This window comes from Cervus canadensis, chromosome 8 (genome assembly GCF_019320065.1).
Source record: "Cervus canadensis isolate Bull #8, Minnesota chromosome 8, ASM1932006v1, whole genome shotgun sequence".
NCBI lineage: Eukaryota > Metazoa > Chordata > Mammalia > Artiodactyla > Cervidae > Cervus > Cervus canadensis.
This window is the reverse complement of record NC_057393.1, coordinates 7,305,583-7,333,474: the sequence shown is the minus strand read 5'-3', so window position 1 is coordinate 7,333,474 and position 27,892 is coordinate 7,305,583. Positions and strand designations below refer to the sequence as shown.

At 51.3% G+C, this 27,892-nt stretch overlaps 1 protein-coding gene across 4 annotated transcripts in view; it reads right to left on the bottom strand.

Moving 5' to 3' along the window:
- Positions 1 to 27,892, bottom strand: part of CTBP2 (C-terminal binding protein 2) — a 169,737-nt gene that overhangs the window by 130,681 nt on the left and 11,164 nt on the right. The window contains exon 1 of one of the 4 annotated variants that reach the window (XM_043475158.1): positions 455 to 609. The exons of the other annotated variants lie outside the window; for them this stretch is intronic. The gene's annotated coding sequence lies outside the window, so the exon portion shown is untranslated. Of the gene's footprint in view, positions 1 to 454; positions 610 to 27,892 lie in introns of those variants that run through there. 4 annotated transcript variants of the gene reach the window in all.

Genomic DNA, 27,892 nt, shown 5'->3' with positions numbered 1-27,892 from the left:
CTGTCTCGCCTTTATTGTCTTCAGGGTCACAATTCTTTCAATCCATTCAACAGGAGTTTATCCTTAATGCCTCCCAGAAACAATCATGAAAGTAGTCCCCCTCTCCCCAAAATGTGCCATTCGGTACGGTGTACAGATAAAACATATTTCCATCATAATACTATCTTTTCAGATTCCATAAACCCTTAAATAGCCATTTACTCAAAAAAGCTGAACGCTTTCAAGCACTGCCCAGCTTCAAAGCTGATAAAGAAATAACCAGCAACTCCTCCACGGGAATAAAAATTACATTCTACATAAATTAAATATATAATTTGATTAAACATGTTTATGTCTTTGTGATGACATTTAAAATAGAAGTAATCATTTTCTTTCTCAAAAGAAAAACTCTTTCAAATATAATTCGAAGCTGTCAAACCTATCGCCTGCTACAGATCTTTTAAATGTCACGTACCTTCAAAGGGGGATGGCAGTTTCCTTTTAAATATGCAACTCCAAACAGTGCGTTCTGAATCAAGCATGTATTAAAATACACCGCTGGCATTTACTCTGATTAAGTAGAGCCCTCTCCCCTTGTTCCGGAGGATCTGCTCCGGAGAGCAGCACTGAGCACGTCTCCTCCCCAAACAACCCAGAGGGGTTAATCCTTCCACACTGGCTGCGATGCACCTGGCCACTGGGACCAACACCAAGTCACACCCTGGAATGCCTTAAGGGGGCAAAGGTATTTCTTATGATTTCTGCAGTTTCCCTTCCAGGTATCTCATTGAACTCTGTGTAACCCAATTATGGCACAGCATCAAGGGCCCAATTGTAAGATGGTGTTAATCAGATGCAAAGAAAAACTCCATACTCATTCTTCTAAGTCAATGACCTACATATTCAATTGCTTCTTCTCCAACTCAGCAGCAAACACCATGCTATATTTAAACACAGAGCACAGATATATCCTTCTTCTGAAATGCTTAGAGATACAGATAAAGCCTTACACTGTAGCCCTCCTCTTCTTCTCAACTTCAGGAATGCAAGCCTTTGTCAACATCAACTGTTTGGGGAACTCAAGACAACACACATGGTCCATGGCACTACTGTTTTAATAAGAAGGTACCAAGGGTTGGGTTTTTTGTAAAAAGTAAAGATGAAGCTCCAATACTTTGGCCACTTGATGCAAAGAGCTGACTCAACTGGAAAAGACCCTAATGCTGGGAAAGATTGAGGGCAGGAGGAGAAGGTGACGACAGAGGATGAGATGGTTGAATGGCATCATCGACTCAACGGACATGAGTTTGAGCAAACTCTGGGAGATAGTGAAGGACAGGGAAGCCTGGCGCGCTGCAGTCCACGGGGTCGCAAAGAGTCAGACACGACTTAGCGACTGAACAACAAAAGGTAAAAAGCATCTTCACTGGAAGGCAAGCAGAATGCAGCCTGCCTCCCCAGCCTCTGGCCAAACTACAAGTGCTCACAAAGAAAACAGACCAAAGGACTTCAAGTCAGTTAAGCATGTCACATACCAAGTGTCCAAAGGAGGTGCAAACTCTTCATAACTGCTCAACCTCAGAACTAGGGACCAGCATGGGAATCATCTAGGAGTCAGCAGAGACGACAGCAGAAGGAACACAGAGCTCTCAGAGTCTAAGACCAGGGAAAGGGGACTTTTCACTGCCAATCTCTTTGTATCTCAGCCAAACATGATGAAATGTGGGTAAGTCAACTGCCTCACCGCCACCCTCTCCAACCAATGTTGCAGAAGGATCCTAAAGTTATCTCAAGAAGCATCAAGGCAGAGGCTGGGGAGACCACCCAGCCCAGCTCTGCACCTGCTGCCTTCCTCCTGGGGAAGGGGCGCTGCCCATGGAGGAGGGAGGTGAGCGGAGGCCAGACCCGTGCCCACATAACTCAGGGAGCCTTGGAGACAGATTACCTACTGTCTGGTGGGCAGCCTGGGAGAGGACCAAGGTTGGGGGGTGGGGGGGAGATACGCTTCACAACCAAATCTGGGCTGGAGTTGGGAAACCTCAGCTGTGGATACTTTGCTGTCTCATCCTACACTGTGACCTCAGGAAAGTCGCTTTGCCTCTAGGAAACCAACTTCTCTCGGGGATGGGACAGGAAAGCTCCAGAGCCACCAAGTCTCTGTAACTCCAGTTCCAATTCCATTTAAAACAGGCAACTCCCGAGACGGAGAGCCAATTCTCTACTCACTGGGGCTTGACAGAGAACAAGCATGTGGCAACAAGCGTTATGACGGGAACTTCTCTTTCTCTTTGGATTCTGGTGTACGTCCTTCCTTGGGCGTTGGACCCCTCCCGCACCCCCCCACTGCGTGGAGAAGGGCCAGTAAGCACCACCCATGAGGCCAGACCCTGCAAACTGACCTTGGCACCCATGCAGAAGCCAGAAAGCACAGCTGAGTCTACACATGTATGTGTCACAGGGGACCTTCTGCGTGCTTCCTGCACCCCTGGTCTCCTCGTAAGAGGTGGGCCTTTCCAGTTAACACCACATGTGCTCCCGTCTCCCCACATCTGGGGCCCACAGAAGTCATCCGGCCAGCACCCCCGCCCCAGTAGACTCTTCCAGCTTCAGTGCTATTTTTTGAGCCTTGCTATCTATCAAGCTTAATGAACCCGCTGCATACACACATATCTGTAGCTATAGCCATATATACACGCACCCACACATCCAGAAAGTGGACTTCTTCCTGATGGTCAGAGTCAACAGCCCCTTCTCATCTGCCGTCCACCCTTCCCAGCTGGACCCCACACCCACACCACTCCATCCATTCTGCTACAGCGCCAATGGAGGGGCAGGGGCTGCTGAGAGGCAGATTTGGGGACAGACATAACCTTGTCTTCAAGGAGTTCCAGAACGAGCAAGAACAGAACACCAAGCGCTAGAGAAGCAGATATGGAAGGAGGAGGGACAGCAACTTCGCCTGAACTCCCACTCAGACGCTCCCAAATCACTGTCTTCCTCGGTCCCTCCAAGGAGCGCCAGATGCCCCTCACCACGCTCCCCCCTCCGCCTACCAGATACTGGACTGCAAGTCCCTGCCACCCACACTCAGACTGTGCACTAGCATGGACACCACTGCATTACCCCGCTGGAGTCCGAGACTCAACCAAGTCCACACCCTGACTTAAGTTTCTGATCCTGGAACTGACCATGCCTGCCCCTACATTTGTCCACCTCCACGTCGGAATCACATCAATTCCCGGGCAAGAATGAAAGCTCCAGTCATCTTGTCTAAAAACACCTAGAAAAAAATCCAGTTGAGACAAATGTCATTTTGGGAGAATGACCCAGTCCAACTCAACTGGTCTAGTCCTTGAAGTATTGTAAAATGTAAAAAAAAAGGGAAAAAAAAGTGTTAGTCACTCAGTCTCGTCTGACTCTTTGCCACCCCATGGACTGTAGCCCACCAGGCTCCTCTGTCCATGGAATTCTCCAGGCAAGGATACTGGAGCGGGTTGCTAGTCTCTTCTTCAGGGGATATTCCTGACCCAGGGGTCGAACTCAGGTCTCTGGCATTGCAGGCAGATTCTTCACTGTCTGAGACACCAGGGAAGCCCGAAGTATTTAAAACTCCATCCCAATCAAACGATACCCTTAGAAGGGCTTCTCGCAGAATGGCTTCCCCTAAATTCTCCCTCAACACGGTGCTTCTAAGCTTACCCGCGGACCAGGCCCAAGCAGCAGCCTGCATCACCAGACCTCAATCACTGGTAGAACCCTCAGCTCCCGTTTGTCGTTGCTGTTCAGTTGCTAAGTCGTGTCCGATGCTGAGACCCCATGGACTGCAGCATGCCAGGCTCCCCTGTCCTTCACTGTCGGTGATGCCGTCCAACCATCTCATCCTCTGTCTCCCCCTTCTCCTCCTGCCCTCCATCTTTCCCACCATCAGGGTCTTTTCCACTGAGTCGGTGCTTCACATCAGGTAGCCAAAGTATTGGAGCTTCAGCTTTACCACCAGGCCTTCCAATGAATATTCAGGGTTGATTTCCTGAATATGATGGGTTGGTTTGATCTCCCTGCGGTCCAAGGGACTCTCAAGAGTCTTCTCCGGCACCACAATTTGAAAACATCAATTCCGTGGCGCTCAGCCTTCTTTATGGCCCAACTCTCACATCCGTACATGACTACTGGAAAGACCATAGCTTTGACTATATGGACCTTTGTCATTACAGGACCCCTACCCCTATAACTCCCTCTAACGAAGCATTTCTCTTTAGGATGAGCTCAAGGACACACCGTCTCTCTGAACTCAGAGAAAGAGAACTGCTTGTAGCCAACTGTCCTGAAATCTGTGGTCGGTGTGTGTCCATTTTTTAATCAACTCTAGTCCTTCCCAACCTCATCCCTTCTTATAGTATCCTTTTTTTCTTTTTTAAATCCTCGAAGTATTGGGTTGGTCAAAATGTTTGCTTGGGTTTTTCTAGCTCATGGGGAAACCTGAATGACTTTTTGGCCAGCCAACACTTTCTCCAAAAAGACAAGATATAAAAAGAGGTAACCCACTCATTAGGACCTACTAGCAGCCCTACAAACCACATCCCCAAAAGCACTGGCCCTGAAGAGCCTCGGAGAGGCTGCGGTAGCCTCCCCAAGGCCAGCACACGCCAGCCCACCGGGTCCCTGGCTGGCCCGGCCCGCAGGGTGGCGAGAGCGCTGTGCAACGCACTGCTCAGCCAGCTTCCCACCCTGAAGCAAACCGGGGATGCACACGCTACCGCGCGGTGATCAGCGGGCTCCAAAAATCAGCTGCTGTCAGCTGTGAAGGTAAAACCGTGGGCACAGATGTTAAGAAACACCAGGGACCAAGGCCCCGACCCTTACGCTTCACTGGAGGCCACAGTTACCTGAGAGGGAGGGAAGGGGGTGGGAGATGGCGTGGGAATGGGAGCAGGGACAGACGCGGCCTAGGAAAAATCATCGATTGTCCTACATCGCCAGGGAAAGCCACGAGAAGCAGGCCTCAAAATAAAACAAAAAGGTTCCTTTTTCCAAAGCAGGTACACTTCACGACCCACCCCCAGCAGAGCAGTGGGGCAAACTTTGCATCTATCTCGCTAGCGGAGGGACCAAGGGAGAAGAAGGTGTCCCCCACCCTGTTATACTGCCCTCAAGCAGAAAGCCAATGTTCTGCTAAGTGGTTTAAAAAATAGCTCCATCTTCCATACATGATTGGCAGCAGTGTAAAACTTTATTATAACTGCTTTATAAAACTAAACATACACCTATTCCATGACCCAACATTCCACCTCTAGGAGTTTACCCAAGAGAAATGAAAACATATGTCCATAAAAAGGCATGTATGAGACTGGTTCACTCCAACTTTACTTAGGATAGCCAAAGTGTCCATCAACAGGTGCATGGATACACTCACATGGTGGATGCTGCACTGGAATACTACACAGCAAGGAAAAAGGAACAAGCAATTGTTCCAGGCTAGAACACCCCAAAATTTCAACAAACATGTTATGGTGAACTTAGAAAGCTTTTGCTGACAGGTAGATGTGGTATAATACATGTGTGTGATATTGCATGTGTACATATACATGTATGTATAACACGTGTACACATATATTATGTAGTATATTAAATGCTAGAATGTGAAAAATTAATCAGGCAGGAGTAGAGAGTATTTGCCGGAGATGATCAGGGAGACTGGAATGGGAGCTACCTGGCAAGGGCCATGAAGGAAGTTTCGGATTGGTGCTAAGCTGTATATTGTGATATACTTGGGGGTACCCAGGTATGTGAATCTGCCAAAACAAACGGATTGGCACACCTAGGATCTACCTCCATTCCCATCCCCCTGAACACCTCCCCCAAGTCCTATCTCAAAGGAAAAACTAAACCAAAGGAATCACAAAAGTCAGCTTCAGAAATGAGACGCGTGCTGAAGGACCCAGGCAGGGGTGGAGCTGAGCAAGGACTGAGAACCACTGCCAAGTCAAGATGGACTGATGGGCAGGGGGTGGAGAGCGCAGGGCCTGGGGTCTGGGGGGGTTCACTGTACCCCGTGCCCACGCGAGGGGGGGACCTCCGGCTCTGGCCCACCTGCAGAATGACGACCACAGACACACCCACAAGGCCAGGGCCATTCCCCCACCAAGAGCTGAAACCCCTGGGGCCCAGACGGATCATCGCCCCAAACCAGAGTGTAGGAGCAGCAGGCAGGTCTAAGTAACAGCCATTCTCTCCAGGAACAGACCTGTGAATTCAAGGGGGCCCAGGACAGGCTAAGGGCTGGATGTACAAATGCAGGCTGATAAAACAGGAGGTCCCAACCCAACGAGAATAAACCCACAGGGCAGTCACATTTGCATCCAGTAGGTTCCAGTGCTTCGAGGCAGAACCCCCCAAGAGCAGCCTTTTATTGACCACAGTTCAGTTCCGTTCAGTCGCTCAGTCATCTCCGAGTCGTTGCAACCTCATGGACTGCAGCACGCCAGGCTTCCTTGTCCATCACCAGCTCCCAGAGCTTGCTCAAACTCATGTCCATCTAGTCGGTGATGCCATCCAACCATCTCATCCTCTGTCGTCCCCTTCTCCTCCCGCCTTCAGTCTCTCCCCGCTGTTTGGCCACAAACAGTTCCCACAGAGCACACAGGCACGTTTGGAAACAAGCCACTACACGCCATGTGACGTTTAACGGGGCCGCCCCCAGATGCTGAGTCCTATAGGTCAGACCTCTCAGCCTCAGTCGTGTTCCCAGTGCCAGGTCACACATGGACTGGGCCTACCAGACTCTCTATCACCCAAGAGGTTTTAAAGTATCAAGTACTGAAAATACATGCAACTTTCCCATTAAAAGCTAGGGCGTGGACACTCCAAAAGGTCAACATGGCACCCGCTACAGTTTCATGACTAACGCTTCACCCAGATGGCAGGAAAGCTACAACAAAAGCACCCTCAAAGAGTCGCAGCTGTCAAGCAAGAGGAACAGAAACCAGCTCCTGACGGAATCCTAGACCTTGGATCTGGGCAGGTCCCAGCCATCAGCAAGCACAGACCTGGCACTGTGGAGGCAGGCAAACTTGCTTCCCAAACTGGAAGAAATTCCTGGGCACTGACCCTTTGACCTATGTGTGGGCCATAATGAGCTGGCTAGAGGCCAGCTCATTCAATGTGTGTTAGTTCAGATCCTCCAAAAAAAGACACAGGAGAAGATGAATAACAGACTGTACCAGAGACTTCTTAGGAAACGTGAAACAGGGGGCAGAGGGAGACGCTGGTCTGACTCTTCTAGAGGAGACAGGGAAGGTGAAATCTTGGCCTGCTGTGCAGTTCAAGGTCAGAGGGGAGTCTCCGGGCCCAGAGGACAGGCTGTTGGGAGAAGTCCCGGGTCTCGCGGGGACAGGCCTGTGGAACGAGGGCCTGACAGGCCGAGCTAGGAGAGGCCTGTGGAATGAGGGCTCTGTGAATGCGGTGCTGGAGTCCACTTGTGGAAGGTGTTTGGGGCCACCAGTTACATTCCCAGAAGGAAAAGATCAGGGGTGTCTTTTCATGACAGCCACACAATGCCAAGTCACTGCAACACTTTTTCCCATCCAAGGCTTGCTTCTGAGCTTTTCCAACAACTGACAGCCAGACTTCCGGGGCCACCTGGCCACACCCCGTGTTTAGGTGGCTGTCATTTGGCAGGTGTGAGGCAGGAAGCCCTGCAGGGACGCTCACCCTCAGGGAGCCGCCATCCCCCCCCCCCCCGCCCCACCCCGCCAGCCAACAAGAGAGTGGAGGGTGATGGGATCTCCAGGACGCAGTGATAAATGGACACGGCAGGTGGAGAAGTGAAAGGTATGATGCTGAGGCTGGGGACCTGGAGAAGTGGCCGCCTGCTCACTGAAGCAGAGCATGAGGCAGGAGTTGGTTTGGTGGATGAGCAAGTTAATCAAGTACCCAAACTCAGCGTTATTAGTTAACACTATCTGCTTTAACAAATGAACCCAAAACTGAGTATCAACTCAACACAATAAAAGCTTATTTCTGTATCACAAAATGATCAGTGTTCCCGATGGGTGGGCAACTCTTCACATGGTGATTCAAGGGTCCAGGACCCTCACTTTCTCTCCTGGGCTGGCCATGCCCGGGTGATAATCCAGGTAAGAAAGACTGGATAAAGCACAGGTGCTTCCAAACCACTTCTTCCAGGAAGTGACACCTACTCCCACCCGGGTTCCACTGGCAACAACCACCCGGGGTCTCCAGGAGCTGCCCGGGTGGTGGCGAGGCGGCCACCAGAGCAGACGTCCCCACCAGTGACGCGAAGCACACACCTCTGGTGGACATCTGGTCGTCTCCCCCACACTTACACGTTCCAACTCGATCTCAAGATAGGCTTATTTGGAAGCAACATAGGCCTTCAGCTCTCTCTGAACACCATAATCCAAGGCTACCTGACTACTGAACCAAATCTGAAAAGAGATACCAACAATTCTGGAAATACATCTATTAACTTCTCTTGTTGCCACACAGCTGTAGTATTCACGTGGAAATCTGGTCACAACTCGACTCTCACTGATCAAGTAAAAAAGTTGAGCAACTGTCCTTTTATTGGAAAATGTTTGCAAAATGGTTTCATGGCCATCAACTCTAAAAACATCATCAAGTCTTAGACCCAGCATTGTTTAATAAGCCTACTAAGAATGGGGAAAAAATAAATTAAATCAATTAAACTATATCATATTATCAGTTTTTATGACAGAACTCAATCCCAAAATGTTGAAAACCAATGAAATAACAGTGCTCTTGTTGAAGTCTTCAAACCAACCTTGTAAAAGAAAAACAAGAATTGCAATTTCACAGAGCCTAGGCCAGGACTGGCTGACTTGTCAGAGGTCACCCAGCTGGCGAGGGACAGTTGGGTGAGGGGGGTTTCCAACCAGTTTGAATCAGCACCTGGATCTGGGTCAAGATCCCAGTAAGTTCTGAAAACTCTCCAAGGCCAGGTCAAGCTCCCAACATCCTCACATCCACACAGATTCCGCTTCAAATGGCAAATTGAGCACCTTGGGTATAATATTCTTATAAATGCATCCAAATTAAAAAAAAAAAAAAAACTCCACTAAAACATGAGTTTTCATCTGCATAACACTTAACCAACTAATTCCACGACATTCAAGTGAGAACAGATGATGTACTGAAATATCAAAAACAAGAATCCGATTTGGTAAACAGTTGAGCGCTATTTTCACATCACCCTAATGAATTTAGTTTCAGTGAACAGAAATCAGCAAACACTCTGAAAATTTTAATGGTATGGTACAAAATGATGCTTTGAATGACAGCCCCAGAAAACAAACTCTTCCCAGCAAGTGACAGATACCACAAGAAAAAAATCAGAAAGGATGAGTTAGTTCAAATCCACTTTCGGCCCCTGGATCTGCACTTGACCCTGGGCTTGCTTCTCACACAGAGCTCTTCCGACTGTGAGTGAAGCAGCAGGAGAGGCGCTCTGGGTCCCTGGACCTGGCTCAAACGGCCAGGCACAACCTGCCACCAGGTGCTGCTTTCGTTCCGATAGCTGTACAACAGCTGGGTCAGTACCCACAAAAGATGGTGCGTAGATTTGGGGTCAAATTCTTGCCCAGGGCAGGCACCTGCCTCTAGCCAGCTCATTATGGCCCTCAGGGTCAAGGGCACTGCTGGGAATTATCTGGATGTTTGGGAAGTGTCTGGGATGGTAGGATACAGGCCAAGGTAGGTCCAGACTCCTCCAGAGCTCTGCTCACATGCCCACCCATCCTCTCCTCTGTGTCTCCATCCTGTCATCACTCTGTAAGTGGTACCCAAGTTAAATCTTGGCAGTGAGTTTACATCCACTTAGCTTTTAAAAAAGCATGCAATGACCAGGAGACGAGGAAACACACTGACACCCCCAGAGAATGCAGAGGGCCACCACATTCACCTGAGCCCTGCATGTTTTTTTCATCTGAAAACCGAGGTTGCTGTTAGGAGGCTGTAATTAGAACATATCAGAACACAGTTGTAAACTCTAAGTCACTATAAAAAGAGTGGACTGGACTGGTCTTTTGAAATGACATTTCTGCCTTGGATATAGTAAACCAAAATTAAAATACTCAGTTGTCTTTAGGAAGAATTCTGAAGCCTACCTTCAAACCCAAGTGAACCCCATAACTACGTGGGGACAAGGAAGCACCTCCTTCCTGCCGGATCCTCCCCGAGCCTGACCTGGGGGGACCAGGGCTGCTTAACTGAATTCTGAGTCCAACACACACTTCCTGGCCACAGCCCCGAGACTGATCTAGCTTTCTGTTTTCCACAGGCAATGAAGTTTGCTTTCAAAAACAAAGGCACACAAAGGCATTTAAGACAACACATGTATGATGTTAAAGAAACAAAGGACTACAGATGAGATTTTAAAAGCTTGTGATCAGAAGGAAGGAAGGCAAGCATTCAAAAGCCACATCCTGGGCTCTCAATCGCTATGGGTGCGAAGACTAAGGAGGCTCCCCAAAACCAGCCCTACACAGCCCAACTCCTAAACCCGTCACCTCTTTTCAGTCCAACAGCCACGCCATCAAGTAACTGTTACTACTCCCAACTCATGGGCAAGCGGCCACTGAGGCTTTGAGCCTCGCATCAGAGTCCACAGCAGAAAAAGCAGAGGCGGAACCCAAGTGCACCCGTGGAGGCCACCTGGAACCTACAGCAGAGGCCAGCAGGGCAGGAGGGATTCAGCAAAATGAGACCACACGTCAGGACAGAATGCCTCCCCGGGGCGTCAGGACCCTCTGCTTCCGGCTACCCTCTTCACCCATGCGGGCAGAGGGGGTGTCAGAGCATGGTCTGCCCGCTGGTCTGGTCAGTCTCCTTATTAACCACCCCACCCCCAGCAATGGATTCACCCCAACACTCAGCACTCAGTCCCCCAGGATCTGATGTGTGATTTTTCAACTCTCAGACCCTCTTCTTTCCATAACTCAGAGGAAGCAGCCAGGTGGCATCACACACAAAGGGTCCTGGGGCACCCCCAACCCACTTGGTCCAGCTAAAGGGACCCTTTCCCGGGTCCCAGTATCACACGAGTGTTTGCTTCCTCCTACCTGGGGGCACCAAAACCCCTCCCCCAGCGCCTTCCACAGCAACCCACTGCCTCTGAAGGAGACAATTCCCTGGAACTCCTCCAGGTCTCCTTCACTTCCCCTTCAGCACTCCCCAGCCCCCTGGTCCCCTCTCTCCCTCCTGAGTTCACAGAACACACCCCCCACCCAGCCTTTGCAGGCCAAGAAATCTCACCCAGGGGTGCTGAACGCCCTAGATTCCCATGAGACACGGCTGAGCGCTGGATTCTTTCCCTACAAAAAGAAAACAACACACACGGGACCCTCCCCGCCCCACCCTCCCCTAGACTCATACCATTCCTGGGGTTCACACCCCCAACCCAGGCATGGAGCCCAAGCAGGTCCACGGGCCTGAGTCAGGCCCTCCGGCTTTGTTTCCTAGGCAACAGCCGCTCTCTCCTTTGCAGCCACACACTGACCACGGCAGGAAGATTCTAGCACTCCTGGAGTTTCTTCTCGAGGGTGGGAGACGCCCGCTTTCCCTCCCAAGGGGCCCTGGGGAAGATGGGACCCCGGCAGCTAGCTCTCCCGCGGGCACCTGTGACGCCAAACTGAGGGCACGTTGGCTCCAGGAGAGACTGGTGAAGGAAACAGCCCCACAGACCCGCACCGGGTGATGGGTAGCCAGGCCACCCAGGGCCCTCTGCCCTCACCGCGAGCGGCTCTGGTCACCTGGCCCGGCGGCAGAGGCCTACCTGTCCCAGCCGACATGTGGCTGAGGGGCCGGACCTCCCAAGAAGCCCCTCTCTGCCCCTGCCTCCAGTGTGTGGGGCAGGGAACTCAGGAGTTGCCCGACTCTCGGAGGCCCTACCTTCCAGCCCCCGGGCTTGGAAAGGGCCAAGTGGCCTCAGCTGGGCGGGGAAGGGCCTTTCTAACCGACTGCCCATCAGAATCACCTGGGAGCTTGTTAATCTACCAGGCGGGTTCCACCCCGCAACCAGGGACTCAGAACCTCCGGAGGGGCTGGGCTCGTTTTCAAAGCTTCCCCACGTGATCTCAGGTCCAGGCAATGATGAAAAGGATGGGGGCAGAGCACGTGATGGCCTCCAAGGGAGAGGGGGGAGCTGGAGGGAGCCCACAGCGCCCAGGGGTCTGGGCACCCCCAACCCACTTGGTCCAGTTAAAGGGACCCTTTCCCGGGTACAAGTATCACACGTGTATTTGCTTCCTCCTACCTGGGGGCGCTTCCCCAGCGCCTTCCACAGCAACCCACTGCCTCTAAAGACAATTCCCTGGAACTCCTCCAGGGTCTCCTTCACTCCCCCCCGTTAGCACAACCCACTCCGGTGTTCTCGCCTAGAGAATCCCACGGATGGAGGAGCCTGGCAGGCTACGGTCCCTGGGGCCACAAGAGCCGGACACGACTCAGTGACTAAACCACCATCACCATGGCACTGCCCAGCAGACCTGGTCCCCTCTCCCCTCCTGGCCTGGTGAGTTCATGGGGCCGCCGTGCGTCCTCCCTCGCCGGCTCACCTGTGCGTCCACTGCCCTTTGGCTACGTTGCCTGCTCCTTGCGGGCCAGACCAGGTCAGGCTGGTTCAGGCCACCACCCTAGCTTGGGACACAGTCCTGCCACCCCCCCCCCCCCAAGGCTCATTAGCTGCAAGAATACAGAAGGCCCATCAGAGAGGAGGCGCCGCGGAGGAAGTGGGCAGGAAGGAAGACGAACTCCGCGGAGCCCATTCTCACAGGATTCTCACCCGGGGCATCTTTCCAAGCCTCCCTGCCTTGGGTCCAATTGACTCCTGGCCCGCCCCCCCGCAGCCCCTGGAGAGCTAAATCCACCCGACTTACAACAGACACCTACCACCTGCCGGGGGCCGAGGACCTCGGGCCGACCGCGCGGTCTGTGACAAGACACCCTCCGAAACGCTATTAGTCCCCCCCAAAATAGCATCACTAGGCCACAGACATACAGGCACAGACACATAAAACACATTCTCCCAAAATGGCAACAGGGCGTCTCCCGGGAGGCACTGCCTACAGCCTGGACAGGGCTCTGACTTCAAATGCGCTCCGGGCAGGGGAAGGGAGGGGGGAGCTACAGTTGGGAGGCCTCAGGTCAAAATTTTCCCCACCCAGACCTTTAGCCCTGACATCACCACCAGGAAACGAGATGTTTGTTTTATTACAAGGTCTCATGTTCCCGCTGCTTCTTTACCTAGAAGAAAAAAAATTTTCCATCTGAGTCTTCACATACCAATGTCACCAAAATCACAATTCACCGAAATATCAAAACCACCCACAACTGCAGAGAAGGAGATTAAAACGGGAAAGGAATGAGGAAATTAAGCAGACACGAAGAAAAGTGGAGGAAAAGTTCCGTTTGACCAGAACAGATTTTGCTCTTTTCTACAAAGTGCTATACTGTCTGCAGACCCAGAGTCCCTTCTGGTGCTACAGAGGTGACCGATCTCAGAGCAGGAGGTTGGTTCGGGGGCCTGCGAGGCCTTGCTGACCGTGGTGGGCTCAATTGCCAGCGCCCCCCACCCACGGTCCCCTGCCGGAGCTCAGCCAGCTCTCAAGCATGGGGAACAGCACACACAATATCAAGGGTCAGACTTTATCTTTTAAATGCACAATGTGCTCGAGCCAAAAACAAAACAAAAAGCCTTCCCAAGATGCTTTCCAAATTCCAGAACACACTGGGCTGGGGAAAAAAAAAAAAAATGGAGCCCTATTTCCTCTTATTTTTAATCTTACTTTGGCGAGGTTCATAATAAAAGAGAATAACCTATTTATTTGCTTACCTTACTTGGAAAGACAATAAATTGGAAAGGCTTCATAAATCTCACAGGGAATTCCTTTAAACAAGGACTGTCAGCAAAAATCCGTAAATAACCCTCTGCCAGTCTCCAGCAATCACCTCCACCACACATTCTTTTTCCTTCCTGCTTTTGTACTAATCTTCCAGCAAACAAATCAAATCAAGCACTAAAACGTTTTTTATTCTTTATCAAGGTGAGGCTCAGAAAACATCCGGCAGTCCACTGGGACTGTTGACTTACTTAGGTGGCCTCTGAGAAGAATCAGATGCAGCAAAGGCCCCCCCAGGACCAGATGAGAGAGACCCCTGAGCCCCCAAACCCTGCCACACTGCTCTCACCGATTTACAAAGCCCGGGCTGGCAGTGGGCTTTTGCACACAGAGCCAGGCACAGGCATCAATTTGACCTGGAGCAAAGCTTGAACCTTATGAAACAGGTCCTATCCAGGTGGGGGACAGGCCCTCTCAGGTTTCCTCCTCTGAGCTCACTCTCCGGCCCTTGTGATCCCACCGTCGTAGACCTTCCAGATCCATCCAGGCGGCTACTGGTCAAGTTCACTCATCCCCATGTTGACCAAGATGAAGAAAGACAGCTCAGAACTTGGAGATGTCCAGAGCAAGCCCACGGCTCACCCAGCAGCCCAGGCCTTGCTCCCACCACGTTGACTTGTGAGGCACCTGATTAAAACGACCTTCAAAAACAGCAGAAGATGGACAGTCTCACGCTGAGGTTTCAAGGACTGTGCTAAAAATAAGCCTAAATAAGAGGCAGAGGGAGGCTCGTGGATAATCAAATGTGTAATCAATTTACATGTCAGGGAAGGATGATTACCATAACCAAAAAGAAAAGTTCTCCAAGCCAAAAGGTTAAGAAAGAAAATTAAACCAGCAAACCACCACTACCCACACAGAAACAAAAACTGTACGTTTTCGGAAAAGACAAGCCTCTTGTGTTCCCGGCAGTTTCCAGAGCCTTGTAACTTCCCTCCAGGACCAAGATTCTTGGGTGTGAGACACAAGAATAGCGAAACCCAAACAACCTGTCAGACTCGTGCCCAGCCAGCAATACACGCAGTTGGTGAGCTGTGCCAGGGTGAGTCGATCGTGGTGTCCGACTCTGTGCGATCCCGTGGACCGTAGCCTGCCAGGCTCCTCTGTCCGTGGGATCCTCCAGGCAAGAATACTGGAGTGGGTTGCCGTGCCCTCCTCCAGGGGATCTTCCTGACCCAGGGGTGGAACCCGCGGTCTCTTCTGTCTCCTGCATTGGCAGACGGGTTCTTTACCACTAGTGCCACCTGGGAAGCTGTGCAAAGGCATCGGCTTTTGATTCAAATCCCACCAAGATTTCAAAGGGCCGTGTCCCTGCAGGCGACTAAGCTGCCCAGAAAGAACCTCGTGCGCTGAAGATCAACCTCCAGCCGGAAGGGCGCCTCAGCTGTTTCTACTATGAAGGCACCAAATTCACCTTTTCTTATTGTCTCCCCTCCTGGCTCACTCCCGGTGCTCAAGAAAAATTATTATTATAGACCCACCAAATTAACATATTCCTAGTGTTTCTAAGTGAAGGCAAAGGCCTTTCTTAACGGGCACTCTCTGAAATAGTCGCTTGACAATTGCCACACCTCAGGCACGATTGCCCGCCAAGGCCAGTGGGGCCCGTGCACTCAGCAGCGGTTGCCTACTCCCTTCCCTCCAAGACCGCTGCGATTTCAGGATCCACTTCAAGTGAAGTGGCTTCCTGCCTGTTACTTGTGTTAACCTGGGGAGCTATCCTACAGAGACAGGAGTGGAGCCCGGGAGGGCGCGGGGGAGGCACCCCAGGTGCAGGAGGGACACGGCCAGGCCCTGGGGCCACCTAGAACTGCAGTCCTCCTGTGCTCCCCAGGACTCAGCCAGCCGCCACCTGGGTAGGAAGGTCATGTGTACATGGGACCACCGAAGATGCTTCCAGAGCCCCTCTGGACAGAACCCACTTCCGTGCTGTTTAAATAAAATCCAGCCTTTGACTTTTTCTGTTAATAAATTCCAGTGTTTGGGCAACTTTTCTCCCCTGGGCAAGGATGGGGAGGACAACGCAGTCTCAGGGTGGTCGTGGCAGCTTCTGGACCCCAGAACCTCCTGGCAGCCGGATCTCCAGGCTGGGAGGACTCGGGTCTCCCGACAGGCTAGCACTGTCCACCCCTCCCCCCACCAAGGAAGAAGTGTCAGAGTGTGGAAGCCACCCACGGACAAGCAGCTCAAAATGCTGCTTCAAACAGCCCTTGTCCCACTGTGGCGCCAACCTTTCAGCGACTAACCCCAGGCTCCAACCTCTTTGCAACTGAAAGTTCCCCTAAATCTTCTAAGCATGTGGTCACGTCTCCACTGCACTCACAGCATGCATGTCAGCTCATGGATGACCACCCCAAAGAGGCCAAGGATGCTTAGACGGGAATCTCAGGCCAGGAATCAAGGTCAGGGTGAGTCTGAGCTCACAGGCATCAGAGGGTTTGCTAACAGTGAATGCAGGCAAAACGCACTGGGAGTCACTCCGCCCAGTGAGCGTTCTCCCTGCCCTGAGCGCCGGAGCATCGGGCGGGCGAAACAGCGAGCCCTGAAAAGACAGCTCCAGCAACAACCAGAACGCTAATAAGTGCAGCGATCCCCATTTAACAATTTCAAAAATTCAAAGACTCATTTCATAAAAATTTCCCCCAAATGAACAGACACAGAGAATATTTTAAGATTATGAAGAGTGAGCTCGTGGTGGCTTCCTTCCCAAAATGCAACAGAGACCACTCACAAGCAAGTCCTCTGGGCACAGAGGGGCTGGCCCCTTCATCACACACCTCCTCCTGAGAGAAACCAGGGTCCCCGAGACACAAAGGAGGAGCTGGCAAGGGTGGCCGTGGAACCCAGGAGGAGGAACCCAGGAGGAGGAGGAGGAACCCAGGCAGTGGAACCCAGTGGAGCCGGAGGCCTCCGGGGTGGGATGCCGACCCAGGTGACCCACCGCTGACCCTCCCACAGGAAAGGGCGCTGGTCCCTGCAAGCTGCCCGCCAACCAGCCTCCTCAACCAGACTCGAGGCTGGCCTCTACCTGCGGGAAGCCGGACTAGGCTGTGAGGGATGCCCTGCACCCCTAGAGGCACGGGGACCAGCCTGGGCATGCAGGAACCCGAGAGCAAACACTGCCTGGCTCTCCGCTCAGCCACTTCCCGACTGAGGGAACAGGAAGGAGCCAGCGGCCCGCAGTCACTCCCAGGCCCTCTGGACCTGGAGCCAGCGGCCATGGTGGGCAGAGGAGGTACCTGTCCCCAGGCACCTTCCAAGAGGGGCTGGTGGAACCCCGGGAGGAAGGGGAGCAGCTGTTTGTTGTGTGAGTGTCCCTGCAAAGTCCAAGGACAATGGCCAGGGGTGTACCCAGGCCCGAGGTGTGGGCACGGAACTGCCCGCTTGGGGGAGGAGGGGACCCCTTGGGGGGCCGGGGGAATTAGTGGAGCAGATAAAGATTCCAACCACAGAGTCTGCCCAGCCTGGGCCAACTTCCTTAAGTGTCCTTAACTTCCTTAAGTGCTCCTCCCTGGGATGACACGGTGGGACCCCTTCAGGCAAGTCTGTCTGCTGAGCCTGGAGTCCCCCTGAGCCAGCGGAACCCTCGGACATGACAGACATCCAAGAAAACCCTGGCACCTCACACGAACACCCACGGACTTCCCCATGCTTCCCAGGCTGGCCTTGCTACCGTCATAGAGGGACAAACTGCAGCGGTGGTGGGCGGGGTGAGGCAGGGCAGAACCACAAGGGGCTCCTGGGACCTCCCTTGCTGACGGAACTGGTCTGCAACCACACGGCTTTTGCACAGCGTTGGACAAAACATGCAGAATTGCATGCTGAAAGCATGAATTTTACTGTATAAAAAGTATATCTATATAGAATTCTTAAAAAGTTGATCCTGGGACTTCCCGATGGTTAAGTGGTTAAGACCCTGAACTCCTGGGGCATGGATTAAATCCCTGATAGGGGAACTAAGATCCCACAAGCCACGCTGTGCAGCCAAAAATAAGTAAATAAAATAAAGGGGTTTTCAGGAAACACAGTGGGAAAGAATCCACCTGCCAATGCAGGAGATGCAAGAGACTCGGGTTCGAACCCCTGGAGAAAGACATGGCAACCCACTCCAGGGTTCCTGCCTGGAGAACCCCATGAACAGAGGAGCCTGGCGGCTACAGTCCATGGGGTCACAAAGAGTCAGATACCACTGAGTACAAACACAATAACAAACGAAAAGATAAAATGCCGTGTCTGGTGGCGGTAAATCTGGCCCTCTCTTGGCATCCCCAGCCCCACCGACTGCCCCACACCTTATACTCTTTACTCCAACAAAGAGAGAATAAGAATAATGATAAAAACAATACAGCCCACACTGGTGCAATGTTGAGGGTTTGTCACGTGTTGACTCACTGAGTCCTCACACACGCCAGAGGTGGATACGAGGAACGCCCACCCCCCAAGGACACAGGGAGGTAGGGACCTTCCCCAGGCTTGCAGTTGAGCCCCAGGGTCGCGGGATGCGAGGTGGACGTCTGTAGGCTCCATTACTCAAAGTGTCAGTCACTCAGTCATGCCCCTAGGATTCTTTGCAACCCCACGGACTGTAGCCCACCAGGCTCCTCTGTCCATGGGATTTTTCCAGAGAAGAATACTGCAGTGGGTTGCCATTTCCTTCTCCAGGGGATCTTCCTGCCCCAGGGATCAAAGCTGGGTCTCCCACACTGCAGGCAGACTCTTTACCATCTGAGTTACCAGAGTTACACAACACAGCGCCAGGAGAACACCAAGAATGCCTGTCCCTGACCCCCTGGCCTGGAGAGGACCCACCCTCCACCCCTGCTATGTACCCTGCCCCCATCCCAGCTCTCTGAAATCCAGAACCTCCTTGCTCCTGCTTGCAGCCCTGGCATCGGTCACACAGTAGGAGCTCTCTTTGCTAAAGAAGCAGATCTTTGTTCAACAGGCAATTTTCAGAAGAAGCAAATGCATCTCAATGTCACAGCATCAATTTCCACAAATCAATCCCAATTGAGCTACCTTAGCATACGCTGTAAAAATTTTAAACCCTATGCATAAAATATTATACATCCATTTTTATTTGATCTACTAAGTTATAAAGCTTTCCTCAATCTCTTAAAGGTGGTTTTCCCAGTAATGCATAACTGCTTAATTGGGAAGTGTACAAAACATAATTACACTGCCTAACACTACAACATTGCTTATGGGAATATCTCTGTTCATGCATTCTGCTTTATTTTGTATTTAATCTCTATTAAGATGTCTATATGAAAATAGATAGGTATGCTAGTCTTCATAAACACCATAAATCATAAAGTCATTTCCTTGCTAACCCAGGTCCAAAAGCAGCCCCCAAAGAGACTGCTGGGGCCCCAAAGGCTCCCACTTCTCATATTTAAGCACAGTTGGTAAGCTTTCAACGTGTGGCCTACTTAGCTCTGTGCCACTTTGCCAGGTAAGGGTGACGGTAATGGCTATCATTTCTCTCACAGCAAGTGGCTTGGCCCGCAACTCAAAAAGTACCCCAAACTGCCCCCCAGAAACCAGTTACTCAAACCAGAAAGGGCAAATTCTTTCTTGTGCCCAAGACCACAGTTGCCAACCTCACATCAAGAGGCAGGTGGAGACCCCTTAAATCCTAGGTGGACACTGTGCATGGCCTTTCTCGTTCTAGTTCACTCTTCAGCTGGCAGAGGGAACGTGCCACAGGCTCCTCCAGACCTCAACACGGGGGTACCACCCTGCACATTTCTCTGCCTTTGAATGTGTACACACACACACCCCATCCCTAGAACTATCTGAATACACAGCCATTCTCTAAGCAGCCTGGTGTTGGAAAAAAGAACCAGTTCAGATTCTGTGCCATCGTTTATTAACTGTGAGCCCACCCCTGTATTGGGAAAGCCTCACCACCTCCTACCGCGGTCCATCACTAAAAATACAACAAGCAAGTGTGTAAGGTGTTCCTACAAACGGACTAAAGGGAAGGTGTCCTTGACACAGCAACATAAGCGATCAGCCTCACTGAAGCTTACTAATCAATAAATTCACCAAGGTAAAAAAGGATTTGCCACAAAACGTGTTTATCTGCATTTCTGAAACAGTCAAGTGTCATCCCCAAATCTGCTCGGCAACACGGATGAAATAATGCACGCGTGAGATTAAAAAGTTGATGCAGACTTCACTCGCCCACGTGGTGAGGTGGGAGGGCCTCGAGCTGATCTCTGCCTTCAAAGACAGTCACCAGCTCCGCTGCACCCGTCCTTGGCTTGTGTATACAGACTTTCAAAGTGCACCCCACTGCCAGCGCGGCTCACACCTTACTAAAATGTAATTTGCAAAAACAATTTCTCTTCTTTCCACTAGGCTATGACGCTCAGACCAGCCTCCTCCCCGTGAGCACTGCTGACTGGTCAAGAGAGACAGTTAAATGTCAAATGCATCCTAACAGACCCAGCTCTACCTTTTAACGGGCGCGCGCACGCGCGCACACACACACACACACAAAATTTCCGTCAAGTCCCTCGGAATGCTGAGTGCTGGTTGAGGGGGTAGAACCCCCACTTAAACAAAAAAAAAAAAAAAATGAGACTGGGTCAGGCAGAAATCCAGATTTCCACCTCAAGATCTATTCATTCAGATGGGGGAAGAGTATTCAAATATAAAACCCTTCAATCATCGGTCATGCCAAATGTTCAAAAACTAGACTCAAGTTGTGTGGGTGTGTGTCGGGGGTGTGGTTTGTTTTTAAAGAAAGACGGTCTGCATGCAGTTGGCAGGCTCCGGACTGGCTGTGTTGAGAAGCCTCTCCTGGCGGTTCTCAGTCCAGATGTTTCTTAGGTGGAGCCCCAGGAAACTGACTGCCCTGGGGCTCCACCTGCTCCAGATGCCACCCTCTCCGGGGACCTGGGCAGCCAGCAGCCCTCCCCGGGGACCGTGAGTCACTCATGTGAAAACCACCAAGCCCACAGCCAGCTTCTTGCCACTGAACGTGTGCCCAACTCACCTGCTCCCTTCCCATATCAACAGTGCACAGAAGACCCCTCCCTATTCCTCTGTGTGTGTGTGCGTGTGCGTGTGTGTGCACGTGTGTATGTGTGTGTGAGCATGTGTGTGTGCATGTGTGCGTGTGTGTGAGCGTGTGTGTGTGCGTGTGAGTGCATGTGTGTGTGTGTGCGCATGGGAGTGTGTGTACGAGTGTCTGTGAGAGTATATGTGAGTGTGTGCGTGCATGTGTGTGTTATGTGTGTGTGTATGTGTATATGAGTGTGTGTGTATGTGAGTGTGTGTCTGTGCTTGTGTGAGCGGGTGCACATGCTTGTCTGCCTAGTCGCTCAGTTGTGTCCGACTCTCTGCAACCCCATGGTCTGTAGCCTGTCAGGCTCCCCTGTCTCTGGACTTCTCCAGGCAAGAATACTGGAGTGGGAAGCCTTTCTCTTCTCCAGGGGATCTTCTGGACCCAGGGATGGAGCCTGGGTTTCCTGCATTGCAGGTGAACTCTTTACAGTCTGAGCCACCAGAGGAAGACCCCAATCCCAACTCCTTTCTAGATGAAGTGAGACAGCGAGCAGAGGGGCAGGGCAGGACACTTACTGTTACCTAAGAACCACCGAATCTGCAGATATTGCCACTCTTTTCCTCTTCCTCCATCACCACCACAAACAAGAGTACCAAACAGCTCATGTTTGAACCCTTCCCACCTACATCAGCCTTCCTTGCTGTGCACATTTGCAAACATGGCAATCGGGCATTCTGGCCCCTGACCCCTGAAATGCCCTTGCATTCCACCACTGGCTGGCTCCCAAGGGCATTTGCAAGGATCATCTCATTTTACAAGTGAGGTTTCTTTTAACAGTATGAATTAAGCCCGAAGAAACTGCTGGTCCATGAAACGAACAGCCACCCTGCAGGTGACGATTGGTCTCTTCCACAGACTCCAGAAGGACATGTTCCCTAACCCCAGTCCCCCGCCCCCAACCGTTTCTCGCTGACCTGACCCAATGGGGCAGCTGGGAGCAGCGGGGCAGCTGGGGGTGGGGGTAACCGGTCACGTCACACCCGATGTGCGCCTGGCCCGAGGGGGGCAGCCAGCCCACTTCTGGGAGTGGGCGACTGCCCCGAGAGGAGATGATTTCCTGGGCCCAGATGGGGACACATGAACACCCACGGCACACCGGACCCCCAGCTGGACCCAGGCCGGTCACCGACGCTGCTGCTGACCGAATGCCCACCACGTGCCAGGAAGACAAGCCCAACACGTGGTTCTCTGGGAAGCGAGTTCACTGCTGCTGCGCTCCAGATGCTCGGACGCTCCCACTCCAGCCCCAGGAAGGGGGCACATGAAGGCAGATGCATGCGGGGAAGGGGACAGAGAGAGGGCCTTGTCCCAGACAAACCCCCCAGGGACGTGGCCGGTCAGGCGCTCCTCCGCTGGGAGAGGGAGCTGAGCGCCATCACCAGCAGACCCCCCTGGTCCAGGGCGCCGCCTGTGCTCGGGCAAAGGGGGCGCAGCACCCAACCACTCACTCGTTCTTCCTTCTCTGGGAAGGGGAAGTAGGTCTTAAATAGAAAGCAGATATTTTACTGGGCATCCCTCAGAGGGACCTAATACCAAGTCACATTCCACCATCTAAAAACAGCCTCCCGAACAGCTTTCAGTTCATCGCTTAGGTCCCAGGAATCGCTCCCTACCCGAGCCAGCCTCCCCCCCACCCTCCCTGCCCTGTTTAGGTCGGTATTTTTTTTTTCCTTTGTAGACAGTTTCATTTTATTTATTTTTTTATTAATTTATTTTTTACTGAAGGATAATTGCTTTATAGAATTTTGCTGTTTTCTGTCAAACCTCAACATGAATCAGCCACAGGTATACATACAACCCCTCCCTTTTGAAACTCCCTCCCAGTTCCCTCCCCACCCCTCCCCTCTAGGCTGATACAGAGCCCCTGTTTGAGTTTCCTCAGCCATACAGCAAATTCCCATTGCAGGTCAGTACTTTTTTAAGAGCACCAGGACCTGGAACTCACCCCAAACACTTCTTCCTGAGCCCCGCCCCCTTCACCTGGGGCTTCCCCTGACTCTGGGCGACTCATCCACCTCTTTCGTGCAAAGGATCAAGTCTCCCTCCCCTAGAGGACCCATTCCCCTAGGACAGGACCCACCCACCATCTTGCCTAGCAAGCCCATCTCCTACACTGCACAGCCAAAGCAATCAAGCCCCAAGGAGCCTTCTCGGATGTCCCCTGAGGGCAACCCCTCCCCTTCCAGTGCCTCCATCAAGATTCCCTGAGCTCTTTCCAGGAATGAACAAGGAAATCTGCTCCTCAGGGCACACAGCACCTCAGTTCAGTTCAGTTCAGTCACTCAGTCGTGACTTTTGCGATCCCACAGACTGCAGCACGCCAGGCTTCCCTGTCCGTCACCAACTCCCGGAGTTGACACAAACTCATGTCCATTGAATCCATGATGCCATCCAACCATTTCATCCTCTGTCATCCCCTTCTCCCACCTTCAATCTTTCCCAGCATCAGGGTCTTTTCCAATGAGTCGGTTCTTCGCATCAGGTGGCCAAAGTATTGCAGTTTCAGCTTCAGCATCAGTCCTTCCATTGAATATTCAGGACTGATTTCCTTTAGGAAGGACTGGTGGGATCTCCCTGCAGTCCAAGGGACTCGAAAGTCTTCTCCAACACCACACTTCAAAAGCATCAATTCCTCACGGCAAGAGCAACTAATTTACTTCTCTGTTTATTTTGTATTTATGAATTTAACAATGTGGCACAGTGGTAAAGAATCTGCCTGCAATGCAGGAGATGCAAGAGATTCGGGTTCCATCCCTGGGTGGGGAAGATCCCCCTGGAAGAGGAAGATCCCCCTGGAAGAGGAAATGGCTACCTACTCCAGTATCCTTGCCCGAAAAACTCCAAGGACAGAGGAGCCTGGCTGGCTACAGTCCATGGGGTCACAAAAGAGTCGACTGAGTGATTGCACACACACACACAGGGAGCATTAGGACAAAATGTGTGTGGAAGTAAAGTAGATGGTGATTCGTGAAAAATTGAAATTGGACTTCGCTGGTGGCTCAGTGGTAAAGAATCCGCCTGCCAGTGCAAGAGACTTGGGTTTGATCCTTTGGTCTGGAAGATCCCCAGGGCCTTGTTTTTATTGGAGAGCAGGACGGGGTCAGTGAAGGGACCACTTTTTGACCATGCCTGTAGCTGGGAGAAGGAAATGGCAACCCACTCCAATATTCTTGCTAGGAGAATCCCATGAACAGAGGAGCCTGGTGGGCTGTAGTCCATGGGATCACAAAAGAATCAGACACTACTTAGCAACTCGGTAACAACAACATCAGGCCTGATCTAAGTGCTTTATTCCAGTTGAGCTATTTCAAATCCTAAAAGATGCTGCTGTGAAAGTGCTACACTCAATATGCCAGCAATTTTGGAAAACTCAGCAGTGGCCACAAGACTGGAAAAGGTCAGTTTTCAATCCAATCCCAAAAAAAGGCAACCCCAAAGAATGTTCAAACTACTGCACAATTGCACTCATCTCACACACTAGCAAAGTAATGTTCAAAATTCTCCAAGCCAGGCTTCAACAGTACGTGAACCATGAACTTCCAGATGTTAAAGCTGGATTTAGAAAAAGTAGAGGAACCAGAGATCAAATTACCAACATCAGTTGGATCACTGAAAAAGCGAGAGAGTTCCAGAAAAACATCTACTTCTGCTTTATTGACTACACCAAAGCCTTTGTCTGTGTGGATAACAACAAACTGGAAAATTCTTCCAGAGATGGGAATACCAGACCACCTGACCTGCCTCCTGAGAAATCTGTATGTATGCAGGTCAAGAAGCTACAGTTAGAACTGGACAGGAAACAAAAGACTGGTTCCAAATAGGGAAAGGAGTACGTCAAAGCTGTTTATTGTCACCCTGCCTATTTAACTTATATGTAGACTACATCATGAGAAACGCCAGGCTGGATAAAGCCTGCCGGGAGAAATATCAATAACTTCAGATATGCAGATGACACCACTCTTATGTCAGAAAGCGAAGAAGCACTAAAGAGCCTCTTGATGAAAGTGAAAGAGGAGAGTGAAAAAGTTGGCTTAAAACTCAACATTCAGAAAACTAAGATCACGGCATCCAGTCCCATCACTTCATGGCAAATAGATGGGTAAACAATGGAAACAGTGACAGACTTTATTTTCTGAGGCTCCAAAATCACTGCAGATGGTGACTGTAGCCAAGAAATTAAAAGACGCTTGCTCCTTGGAAGAAAAGTTATGACCAACCTAGATAGCATATTAAAAAGCAGAGACATTACTTTGTTAACAAAAATCCTTCTAGTCAAAGCTAGGGTTTTTCCAGTAGTCACATATGGATGTGAGAGGTGGACTATAAAGAAAGCTGAGCGCCAAAGAATTGATGCTTTTGAACTGTGGTATTGGAGAAGACTCTCAAGAATCCCTTGGACTGCAAGGAGATCCATCCAGTCCACCCTAAAGGAAATCAGTCCTGAATATTCATTGGAAGGACTGATGCTGAAGCTGAAACTGCAATACTTTGCCCACCTGATGCGAAGAACCAACTCTGGAAAAGACCCTGATATGCTGGGCAAGATTGAAGGCAGGAGGGGAAGGGGACGACAGAAGAGGATGAGACAGTTGGATGGCATCACCAACTGGGTGGACATGAGTTTGAGTAAGTTCCGGAGTTGGTGATAGACAGGGAAGCTTGGCGTGCTGCAGTCCATGGGGGTCACAAAGAGTCGGACACGACTGAGCGACTGAACTGAACTGAAACGCTTTATAATATTACCTCATCAGACTCTCGCAGCCCACCCTATTCTTACCCTTGCTTCAGAGTGAGCAACACGGCCCTTTGCGAGGGCTCAGGAGATTCCGAATGCACTCATGTCTCATGTCATCCCTCCTTTTTCCCCACGCTTTCTAGAACAGTCTGTCACATCTGATGCCTCCTCCCCTGCTGGTGCGGATGGGTGTTAACTTTGAATGCAGGGCCCTTCCTCCCTCGGCCAGCCTCAGTCCTGGGAAAGGAGACCTTTTGCTGGGGCCTCTCCCATGCCATCAGAGAAAGTGCCCAGGTAACACTGAGATCCGCCCAGTGTTCCAAAGTGGGCTGCTGGGGTGGCCCAGAAAAAAGCTTTTGGATCCAAGCCTGGAGCCGGATGTGCCGAGTAATCACCAGGTTGCAAAACTCCCAGCGATGAGCATGGTCAAAAAGTGGTCCCTGCCCTGACCCTGCCCTGCTCTCCACTAACAACGACACCCAGAGCCGACTCCCACCGTCAGTCATTCCCCCTCCAAGACCTCAGCCCACCCACTGCTGCTCAAGAGGTTGAAATAAATTAGGAAAAAATCCTTTAATCTCCCCTGCAGAGAAACCTTTCCAGGAACCAGACTTATACTTGCAACGTGCATTTCAAGTGGTTCTGCTGAGCTGTGAGTGGCGTCTGTGCTCTGGGCCATCTGAGATGCACATCAGGAGCACAACCCAAACAACTGTTAGTCACAACCCCTCTTCCCTTCCTGCCCCTGGGACACGGGGGACTCAAATAAGGCAAGCTCACAATTATCGCAAAGAAAACTCAAACCACTTTGAGCCGCTTCCCCTGCCCACTACTTGGGGGAGTACGTCTGGCCAGTTTTAGGGAAGGAAAAAAATTATCCACTGTTCAAAGCCCTCCTTAAATACCCAGGAAGACATCATTACAGATAGAATTCCAACGTTAATTCTGAAATCTCCTGGCTTTTGTCAGATGAAGCCACATTCTAAATCCCAGGCTTAGTTGAGAAATGAGAAGAAAGGATGTTTGAGTGTGGAAGAAAAAAAAAAAAAACCAAAACCAAAAACTCAGCCTTGAGCAAAAAGCAGCAAACATCTTGGAGGAAGAGGGAGAATAAACAGAACTCTGCACAAGGCGGAGAAAAACTGGGTCTTGGGAAACCTGGTGTACTCACCAACGCGGGCGTGTGGAAACTGATCTGATTTCCTTGTGCTGTGCTGGAGGGCCTAGCCCAGGGGGCCTTTCTGCGGAGCCAGGGGTCCCTAAGGCCGGGGCAGGACAACGATACACATCTGAAGACCCGAAAGATGTTCTGGGGCTGTCCACAAATCTGGCTCTCTACTGGCCCCGGCTGACAAAACTGTGAGAGCCCCCATAACTTTCCTGGGTTGTTTAGTTGCCCTAAGATCCAGCCACATCCACCCTCCAGACTGAACGACCCTAAGGAAGCAGCTTCTCCACTAAGCATTGCAGAGGCCTAAGAGGTGATGAGCTGGCCCAAGGCTGATCCCCGCACGGCTGCAGCCCGCCACGCACCCCCACTTTCCCATGGGGAGAACTTGTTTGTAAACGGCAGGGGGGATGGGGGGGCTTAAACAGACAGAATCACGGAGCATAACTGTGACCCAAGCTGGCGCTGAGCCAGCACACTGGGGCTAACCAGACAAATTGGTAAAAGAACCCACCCCGAGCTGCCCATAATCCTCCAGGAACAGGCAGAACCCCAACTTTGAAACAGGCAGTCTTTAGCATCCCTGACCACCACCCCCCGCCCACCCTACCGGAGCCCTGGGGCATCAGCAAAGAATTCAGGGATCTATTTCCCAAGCACACACGTGTCTGCAAGCACACACGTGTTCAACTAAAGGAAGAGAGGCGTTGCAGGGCAGGAAGATAATCTCATAATTAAAGGAAAGCCTGTTTTTCAGGAAAATCTCCATCTCGTGGGGACCTTACCCTAAAGGAAGCCAAGGTCAGTCGGAGCGCTCCCACATCACCTGCTCCGGGTGCCTTTCAGGTGAGTTAATCACTCAAGGCAGGGCCAGTCTCCAGATTTCAGGACACACCCAACTTTGTGCCATTCCCTTTCAATTCTCTGATAGCCTCTGTGAAAAGAAAGCTGCTCCTTTTGTTCGGGAGTATTCATTCAAATTCCTTTCCAAGGCCAAC